The sequence below is a fragment of the Pogona vitticeps genome, chromosome 3, assembly GCF_051106095.1.
Source record: "Pogona vitticeps strain Pit_001003342236 chromosome 3, PviZW2.1, whole genome shotgun sequence".
NCBI classification, from domain to species: domain Eukaryota; kingdom Metazoa; phylum Chordata; class Lepidosauria; order Squamata; family Agamidae; genus Pogona; species Pogona vitticeps.
The window spans coordinates 181792890-181803709 of NC_135785.1; the positions used below are offsets into that span (position 1 = coordinate 181792890).

Here is a 10820-nt window from a genome sequence, read left to right on the forward strand (position 1 = left end):
AAAAGCTGTTCCCACAGCTTTAAATACTCAACTATCCAACAAACAGCAACAGAGCATGGACAGAGTTCTTACTCCAGTCCTCTGAAGATGCCAGCCACAGAGAGTGGCAAAACGTCAGGAAGAACACCCTTCAGAACACGGCCAAAGAACTCGAAAAACTCACAACAACCAACAAAATAGCTGTTTGATTCCTCTTTAGCTGCCATGACTATTCTGTGAAATCCTGGGAATGGTGATTGGACGGAGTTCTCAGAACTCTCTGCTGTAGTTCAGGGGATGGCATGAAATTTCTCTGACAGGAAATTCTAGGCCCCTTATAAAAGTCAGGATTCCATAAATGAACACTTGACTGTTAAAGTGGGATCAAGTTGCTGTGTGTGGTGTAGACACACAGAGTTGCAGGCAGGCAAAGACCTTTCTGTTCAGTTAGCCTTTTTGCAAATGACTGGCTGCTGAGGAAGGTTTTTTTTTTTAAGCAGGGGATGTTTAACTTTCTAACCTTTTTTATAATGCGCTTGAAATAGTTTCCAATTTTAAAATTCAGTGCTAGTGTTAATATGATAATACAATTAATTGCTATTTAAATGTCTTCGTGTTGATTGTTCCTTTCCTACTGGAGGTTGAATGTTATTGTGGCTGTTTTGACTTCATATGCCAAAGCTCAGTCTCATGTTGTGGTAGTTCATCCAAACCAATATTGCTTTAGCCAGTACATTCTTCTTGGTAGTGCACTTCTCATTTATTTCCCATTTATTTTATCTTCAATGTGGTTTTTTTTCATTTTTCATTCCATAACCAAGTATCCAAGCTTTCTGTGTTTTATGATTTCTTGAGTTTTGCTTGTTCAGCTTAGTATTTCTTCACTGGTCACCCAACACTATGTCTGCGCTATATGTAACAACAGGGACAACTTGGGGGGTGGGGGCTGGTGGTATGATAAAGCTGCCCCCAAATATCACATTTTTCTCATCAGGTTTCTGGAGTGGTCTTGCTCTTCCTCCTCCTCTTTGCCTCCTCCGCCTAGTATTTTTTCATTTCCCCTCCCTTGTTGTCTTGTATGTCTTCTTTGCTCCATTGTCCACTGTGAAAGTAAAAACTATCTCATCTAAATTCTCTGCCACACAAGCCCCAGGCTCTTTTATTTCTCCTCTAAGCAGGGGGGGGGGGTCTGAAAATACAGTTAATCATGCAGTCCAGGGACTGACTGAGTTCAAAGTGAATTCTCTGATGATACAGATGTACTAATATAAATCACTGCTTCCCAGCCAGCCAGAGTAGGAAACCAACATGTGCTTAGCATACTCTTTGCATACCTGTCCATACCTTTGGATCTGAGATGTATTTCCAGCTAGCACAAACCATTGCGAAGTCTTTCTACCACCTCATCTCCTTGTCACATGAGCACATGCAGCACCCACTACCACTAGTGTGACCTTTAAGCAGTTCAGCCGCAACTGCTGTGACGAAAAACTGTGACGAAAGGCAGAGAAGAAACTACACTGTGCTACAATCTCTCCCAGGCCAGAGGCGGTTAATTGGGAAACCTTTCATAGGAGTCCTGTCAATTGTCACATTTTACTCTGAAGGAAGGAATTCTGAAGAAGAAAGCATTGTTTGCACCCAGCACCTTGTGGGGAATTTCCCAGGAGCTCTGCGCTCAGTGTCTCTGGCTTGCACAGCAATATGAAGAATTTATATGCAATCTATCCTTTGTTATGGAAACACATATTTGAAAGATTAACTAGCCATCTCTTAATCCAAACACAGTTGGCTAAAAGCTTGGGGAAAGGGGAAGGGGAAAGAGAAAATCAACTAAATACTTTTTTTTCTCAGACTGCTTAATAGGTTACTTGCAGTCAACTCCTGTGACGATTGCTTTCTTCTGTTGAATATATTTGCCAGCACCTAGGTGCAAATATAACACCCTCCAGAGACATCTAATCATGCTTTGTTTGCCAGTGCATTCCATGTTCCCACAGTGTGACAGAATGGATATTAAAATTCCGGGCAGAGTGAGACAGTCTGGGGAAAATGAGGGCTTAAGGTGGAATATAGCCACAGCAACCCTGTTTGTTTCCTGAAATGTTCAGTGTTTCACTATCTTCTAATTAAGAACACATTTCTATTAAGTATTGCTAGTGTAGGTCAGCATGCTAATTTGAGTGGGCTGTCATACAGAATGCTGAAGTTCTGGTTCCTCACTTGAAGTGACAGCTTCTCGGCTAAGTAATGTGTTTTGGAACAAAGCATCAAGAATCAGTGACTGGAACAAACTGTCACCAGTGACCAGTGCAAATAAGTAGTGAAGGGAAGGTGGTTTTTATTTCTTTGGCTTTACAAGCTTGTTGAAAGAGAAGGATGATTTCATTAGATTGAGGTCCACCCAGGATAACAACACGACTGGTGCTTTTGCAATGTTTTTCCTTTTAAAAGGGGTAAATCCACACTGCTGATACATTTACAGTGCAATCCTACTCAGCAGGAAGCCTAATTGAGAGTAATGGCCCTATCAGGTTAGTTTGTGCACCCTTATAATTTTACACATCAGAGAATCCTGGAACTGAAATGCTGTCAAGCACACACATCCTATATTTTGTTTTCTTAGAAGTAAATTCTGTGTGGTTCACTCCTAGGCAAATGTGGGTAGAACTAGAACCTGTGAGTGGAGCCACTAGATGGGCAGTTAGAGGTACAGTTTTGACAGGTGGAGGGGTAGTGCCATTATAATCTATATAAACTATATTATATTTGCGTATAACACATACATCGTAGTAGACATGTGAAAAAAACCACTCCAGACAAAAGCCCTTGAATAACCCATTTTATTTTGAGAAAGTAACTTCTGAGGTTTGAACAAGATGAGACACTGAAGACCCATTTAAAACCTGATAGCACAGTTAATAGCACTGTAATGCTTAGCTTGTGCAATCAGACGCTGAAGTTAAGCCAGTGTTTGCCTTCCAATAACCAAGCAAAAACAAAGCAAAAACTCTTTTTACTGCTATCTGTAAAAATAAATAAGCAGGCTTTGTAAATCAGAAAGTATTTAAACCCACAATGGAATAGGAAAGTTCAATGAATGGCTAAAATTAAAAGGAATGTAAAATATAAGAAACAAGACTTCAATTGTCAGTTTCTTCAGTATTCAATAAGCTGTAACCATTTCTGTTCCTCAGGTAAGTGGGATGAACAGAAGAAGCTCAGACTGTCACTGTCACATAATGAAGATGAGGGAGGAGGCAGAGTGTTCCTCTTATTGCCTGTGTGGGACACATGCTTTCAGGAACAATGCTACATGACAGTCTCAAAAACCAAAAATCTGAGAATTAAAACAGAAATACAGTGTATGCCTTGTATTTGAACATTTTCCTTTTCAAGGAAGCATTTTTTAAAAATGTAATGGAGTGCCTCCCTGTGTCATCAAAATGGCACTTTCTGAAATTAATGTGTACTTTCCAGACAATTAAACATTTCATTATTAGAGTTCAAAGACCAAGTCATCTCTTATATCTGAACTAAAACCAGACATTATGTGATATTTCCCTTGAATACTGATACCTCAGAATCAAAATTAGCTTTTAAATGCCGGTTAACATACTGTTTCAAGTACAAATCCAGCGCTGAAGGGAATTGGACCAAAGATTTACTGATTTCTGTTTGTACTTCAAATACGTACACAAAAAATACATATGAAGGAATGACCCTGTTTCCTTTCAGATAATAATCTAGTCCCAGCTAAATACAGTAACCTTCCCAGGGTTCCTTATAGAAACCCAGCTTTGTCTCCTAAATAGGTAAACCATTGGGAAAGTAGCAAGACAGTGAGTGACTCAAAATGTGTTGCTATGAACACCAATACAGCTGTGCCAGAAAGTGCTGTCCAATTATTTTCCTCATACCAACCACTTTACTCACAACAGCGGTGCTCAAATATGTTATTGCAGCTAGTGATGGGTTGTTAGCATTGAGTGCAAGTGCAAACAAACTTTTGTTAAAGCCATCTCTACAGGGGCATGCAGCAATGCACAAACAGCAATAACATATTACAGTATTTTCATTAAGGCCAGTTAAGAAACACAATATAGTAAGAGAGCTTTTGAATTTTGTAGAAGTCTGTTACAGATTTGATACTCAACAGAAAGATAGAAGATGTCTGTGTTGTCGGAAAAGGTGGAAGCTTAGCCGAAACTCTGCCGAGAAACTTTTCTTGCAGACTAGATCACTTGATGCAAGCTGGGATTTGTTAAGTAGGCAGACATGAGGGCCTCAGACAGAAGCTGCTAGGAGTATGAAAGGGTGGTATTGCAGCCAACGCTGTGTGTGTGAGGTAGCCCGCATTGCCATCAGGAAGCTTGGTGTGATGGAAGCCATTGCCAGCCCTGAAACAAGATTCCATTGCTTATCTAGTCAGTCTCTGTGTGTGGAACTTGGGACCACCAACATCTTGTTTTCCGTGTCAGGCAGAAAGGTCTCTCATACAGAGAAGTAGTGATTTTTCTGACAATCTAAAGGCCAGACAACATGAATATTAGGAAAAAAGTATCTAGAGAGAATTAGGGGAGAGAGTATGAGAGAGGAAGGTTATCTATCCGTTTATATGTATCTGGTTGTCCCTCTGTGTGTTTTGTTAATAACAGAACTGCTATTCACACATTACGTACCCGACCAAGAAAGTTATAATGGAAGCAGAAGCCGTTCTCTCCTTTTCCCGTCGCTCATAAACTCTGAGGTGGAGACCCAGAGTGCTTTTTGCAACTGTGGAGGCTTCTGTGTGATTTATGACCCTGCAATGTTATAAATTGTTCAAGGAGCCGCCACAGGAACAGGAAGCTCACAATTCAGAAATTATTTCCAACACAGAAAGGAATGGAAGGAATGATACAGCATTAAGGTGAGGGTAAACCGTGTGACCACACTGTCCTTTTCACTCCCATTTCCTGATCATGTGAATAATCCATGAATAGGTTCACTGTCATTTTAGCATTAGTGAACTGTAGCAGGGCAGGAAACTATAGTCCTAATTCTTCCTCAACGAATAGTCAAGCAACTCGATAAATTCTAAATCAGTGGTTTCATGGAAAAGCAATACCGAAAAGCTGTTATTGCGGATGTTCAGCCAGCTGCTGGTAATAACACAGTCCTGAATTTGTATGCATCTGTGATGAAATACATTTCAGTTTCAAAGCCTACCACCATCTCTCTGAAATGATGTGTAATTAAAGCAACTGTCAGTGGCACATTTAATTAGACTGCAGACTCACTCATATTCTACATCATTGGAAACTGTAGCATTAAGACCAATGTTATCATCTATTTTTCAGACTCCTGGACCTAAATACCCTGTTTTCCCGAAAATAAGACCTAACCTGAAAATAAGCCCTAGGAGGATTTCTCAGGATGCTTGTAATATAAGCCCTACCCCCAAATAAGCCCCAGTTAAGTGAAACCGCACCCTCCACCATTGTGCAGCAACCAGAAGATGGCATGACTGTATTTTAATAAATGTAGATTGCTGTACATGAAAAAAAAAAAACATCCCTTGAAATTAAGCCCTAATGCATTTTTGGAGCAAAAATTAATATAAGGCCCTATCTTATTTTCAGGGAAACAGGGTAGGAATAATTATTTTTGCTGGTCTAGTCCACTAGATGGCAATCAAACACTCAAGATGACAGTTTCTTCAGACCTGTAAATACCTGTCGACTATTTTGTTAGAGCTGACATTTATCGATCGTTAAAGGTACTATGTTGTAATTATAAATTACCTATAATATCTTCATTTTGGTGTGAGGTTAACATTTAAGGTGCCACCAAGTTTTTGCCTGATATTTTAAATGTGAGAGGCTTTGATTTTTTGCATAAGTAGCAACAGCACAGTTTTATTCACCTTTCTAAAGTACACACTTTGTGGGGGTAGGTATAAATCATACACATACAAAATAGGAACACAGCTGAGTAACAATGAGACTTTCAGCCCAGTTGTTTCCTATGCTTTTTTTGTACAATAGATACATTTTAATCAAAACTAGTTTTGTAACTCAGGAAATGTTTTGATTTGGTAAAAAGGTAGAAGCGAAATGTGTTGTGGGCAGTACTTTACTAGGGGTCCCAAGGATATAATCAGGCTGGCATTTAGGCATTAGTTAGGGCAATTGAAGTTTAGTGCCCATCGGACTGAGGTAAAGAGCTCTACCATCTTGGTTTGGTCTTTCAGCCATGTAGAAAGTATAAGCCTGGTCCAATGTATCGCAATTCAGCTTGGCAAGCCCTTCTGAACTTAGGGCTTGTCTACACATAGCGACTGGAGTAGGTCGGAGCAGGCAAAATAGGGTGGCTAGAGATCAGGTCAAAGTCTGATATGCCATTTGGTGCAATCCTTGCATATACTGTATATACGTATAAGTGAGTTGCAGAGAAAGTGTTCAATGTGTGTGTGTGTGTTTTTCCTATATAAAATAGAAAACTTCCTCCCAAAAGTGGGAGAAGATAGGAGGAAGGAGCAACAAGGGACATTTTTTCCTTTTCTTTAACTTGTCTTAAACATCCAGCCAAGAGTCTGCCCGCAACCAAATCCATGATGCTGCATAACATTTTGTAGCAGGCACTTCTTTGGCCAGGTGAATACATATCTCTTTCCCATTTGATTAGCATAAAGGGTTTGGCGTTGAACAGGACTGTGGGTTAATGATGTCACAGAGTTGTAGAACAATGGAAGAGGCTGGGAACATGAGCAGCAAATTATGCCCCCTAAAAAGCAAGTGCAGTGGTGCCTTGCTAGATGATTGCCTCATGGGACAAAAAACCCGCAAGACGATTGGCTTTTGCGATCACTATGGTGCCTCACAAGATGTTTTTTTTCCCCTATGACTGTGCTTTGCAAGACTTTTTTTTTAGGCCAATGCTTCGCAAGTTTTTTTAGACCGATGCATAGGGAACCTCACAAGATGATTTTTTCATAAGACGACAATTTTCGCAGAATGAATTAAAATTGTCTTGCGAGGCACCACTGTGTTTTGTTTGCACCTTAGCCAGTGCTCCATGTTTACATCTCTGCAAAGATTCCATTTAAACTAAATATCACACAAATTACACTTTACTAGGATGGAATGTCTCTCAGGATAAGACTGAACAAACCACAGACACAAGTTGTGAGCTCCCTTGACAGCCACCATCTTTTCCTCCCATAAAGCCCCGAACTTTGCAGCCATTATGGAGCATGGAGAGGGGGTAAATGATAGCTGCCTGAATAATGTACCTGTCATTGTTACCTAGAACACCTCAAAAAGATGCAAAATGTGGGGCATTCTTGGAAGGAAAAAAAATCAGCAGCTGCCAGTAAGGCCACAAACATGTCTTAGAGTGAGGTTATATTAATGAAATACCTCAGAATAGTTATTGAAATTGATTTACAGGGCAATCACATGTTATTTGAATTGCTGTGTGCGCTCCCTTGGGGCAATTTTTATTCCTATGTTTTTTTTAAAGGGAGAAGAGAAGCAAGGAAGGGAAGATTCAAAACTACATGCCAGGTGAAGCTTCCACTCTTCCTTCTTGTCCTTCCCTCTCCTTGTCTTCATCTTCCCTTCTCCCTCAGTCCCCCCCCCCCAATTCCAAACCAATGACCCTCTCCGAGCTGGAGAAATAATCAGTTTCTCTCTTGAGAAAAAAGGGCAAGATCGCATCTCCAAAGCATTTTAATAAGAAAAGTAAACTCTCTCCTGCGAATTGGCAAGTAAGTGATGTAGAAAGTAGACTTCAAGCAAATGGCTCCAATGGATGCCCAGGCAAGGAAGCCCAGGGGAAGGAAACAAACAATCAAGCAAACAAACAAACAATAACAGGAGGGGCAGGAAAGAATGCAGACAGAATGAAAGGAAGAGACAGCCAAGACTTGGGTGTCACTTCTGTGAGGCTCAACAGCTCAAGGAAGAAAAACGGGAAGAGCTGAAGGAGGGAAGGAAGATCCTGTGATGGTGGCTGCCATTGCAGCTCCGAGTGGCATGGAGGCAACGCATGCTACTTCCAGCTGCCTCTGGGCAGTAAGACAAATCCCTCAGCCTGGCACATACCATTTGAGCCCAGAGCAGCATCGGCATCAGCTGCTGTTGCAATTGTGGTGGTGGTAGCAGTGGCTTCTTCTTCTTCTTCTCTGTACCCACACAGCCCATTAATTCTTCACTTGCAGGCTGCCAACCTCTGCCAACTCTCTTGCAGAATAGGAGAAAATGTTCACAAAAAAGTATGCTGACGGAGGCATTCATAGATGGCAAATTGCTAGAAACGAAATCAGTTCAGCATCCAAAATAAATGACTCTGCTGGAAGAGTAAAATAAACTTGCTACTATTAAAAAAACATGATTCCCTTTCAAAATAATCTACAATTCCATGTGTGTTGTATATTCATCTTTGTTTTATATACACTGATTTAAAACAGTTGTTCTTAACCTGGGCGATATCGGCTCCCCAGGAGGCAATTTCATTTTTCAGGGGAGCATGAAACAAAAAGGGGCAACATGGGGGCCAAGGAACAGAAGGGGGCGATATGGGGGTGATGGAGCAAGCCAAATCTGAGAAGGCGGCTGCAGCTGTGGTGCTAGCAGCGGATCCAGCAGGCAGATCCAGAGTAGCTGGTGCTGGCAGCAAATCCTGCGCCACTGCCACCGGGAGGGGGGTGATGATAACTTTCTCAATGGCTCAAGGGGGCATTTCTTTCAAAAAGGTTAAAAACCACTGATTTAAAACACATTAAAAGTGGCTTTAATATGGGTGTTTTTCCCCCTAATGTAACTGAGCTCTAAGTCTGCAGCTTAACCAATTTGCTTTTAATATTTTTAACAGAAAGGGAAAATGACAGCAAATGGTGATAATGAAATACAGTGGTGCCTCGCAAGATGAAAGTAATTTGTTCCGTGAGTAGCGCTGTCTTGTGAAATTTTCGTTTTGCAAAAAGCAGTTTCCCATAGGAATGCATTGCAATGCATTCCTATGGGAACCTCGCAAGACGAAAATAATTCATTCATCTTGCGATGCATCAGTCTTGCGAAAAACATTCACCTTGCGAAGCACGGCTATAGAAGAAGCCATCTTGCAAGGCACCACAGCGATCGTAAAAACCATTTGTCTTGTGGGTTTTTTGTCCTGTGAGGCATTTGTCTTGCAAGGCATCACTGTAAATGACAACAAGGGCTGTTAGTGGACATGAATGCTCACTATACATTCCAGTTGCCAGTGACTTAGGGATGTATTTTTTTGGATGACAAGTCCCATATTTCTCCCTCCTGGGAGTCCTGCCTGCAGGACCCAGACCGTATAGACCTCTAAATTGTGTTCATCCAGAAAGAAGATATAGCTGGCAGGCTTCATGCCTTGAGTAGGCCTAAATCTCTATCAGAATAGGAAATTTCCCAGCAATCATTGGGGCAGTTTCCTTTTCAAACAGGAAATTAGGCCTATCCAAGATATGAAGCCTGGTGACTTGGCCTTCTCTTCAGATGAGTACAATTTTTGTGTCTATAAGGTTTGCGTCTTGAAGGTGAGACTCTCAGGAAGGAGAATTAAGGGGTCTATAGTAAAAAAGAAAAAGAAAGCACATTTCACTAGATTCTGTTATACTGACTCACGTCCTGCTTCTGTTTTTTTCATAGACATCCCACTGGCCAGTCTTAGAATAAAATGCTCAACTAGATCCTAGGTCTGATTCACCAGACCGATTTTAATGATTAAATAAGGCAATGAATATTATTTTTACAAATTGATAACAAAATGAATGAGAATTTTGATGAAAAGTAAATGAAGTTCTAAACTAAATTACTGAACAACTGCCTGTATTCTGGTAATATAGAGTTTCTTGTAATGGAAACCACTGGTCAGACAAAATATAGCAGCAGGATTGCTGATTGGATGTAACATACTGTTATCCTTGTCTCGGTGCATTATTGCACCGAGACCTGGTCTATTTTCATTCCAAACTCAAAGTTATAATCATAACTACAAAGCCTTCATTTGGAATAGGCAACTGCAGCCCAGGCATTTTTGGGCTGCGATCCCCATGATCCTTATCATTGGGCATGCAGGCTAGGGCTGAAGGGAGATTGCAATCCAATCACATCTGGAGGACCAGAGGGCGCATCTGCACTGCCCTTTTGGTGCAGTCAAAATAGTGTCACTTGAGATCAGGTGGAGGAGTTAATATGCCATTTGGTGTGGTTCTCACATCCAAGTGGCATATCAACCTCAAGTGATTTTCTGACTCTTTCTGCTCTAAATTGAACACTTCTGCTCCTCCTCAGTGGAGGGGCAGAATAAGTGAATGTATTAATTTTTTGCTTCTGTTAGATACTCTGAATCACTTAGATTAAAATTTAAAAATAGTTTTTCTTTCCTTTCTGTGTTAATCAAGAAACTGCTCACAGCTGCTTTTGATTGGCACTCCACACAAAGGAAAGAAAATATCTGTGTTCATTTTGCCGATATTCTGAAGCTCCTCTTCTATTAAGCCACTTCGCAATACCAGAAATTCAAACTGGAAGGAGCCTTGGCAGCTTTACAGCTGCATGACTCTATTTTAGCCCATTCCCAGCAATGGCACATGCGACTACAGTACACTAACCCACACCAAAAAAGTATAAGCCCCTGACAGGGGCTCAAAATGGTGTAAGTTAGGGTACCCTTGATAGCAAATTGGTCTGCTCGTTGTATGGTCACCAGAAAAAAAGAGCAAACCAAACTGCCCCCATACTCCACCAAACAGCAGGATGCAGTAAGTGCCCATCTGAATAAGCTCAGAGTTGCTCACTCTTCCTTATATGGTTTATGTTTTG

At 40.9% G+C, this 10820-nt stretch overlaps 1 protein-coding gene across 1 annotated transcript in view; it reads left to right on the forward strand.

The window, feature by feature from the left end:
- Positions 1-8374, forward strand: part of CLCN4 (chloride voltage-gated channel 4) — a 62914-nt gene extending 54540 nt beyond the window's left edge. Inside the window, exons 13-14 of the mRNA XM_078390374.1 lie at positions 7486-7529; positions 8186-8374. The gene's annotated coding sequence lies outside the window, so the exon portion shown is untranslated. The remainder of the gene's footprint in view (positions 1-7485; positions 7530-8185) is intronic.
- Positions 8375-10820: the final 2446 nt, after the last annotated feature.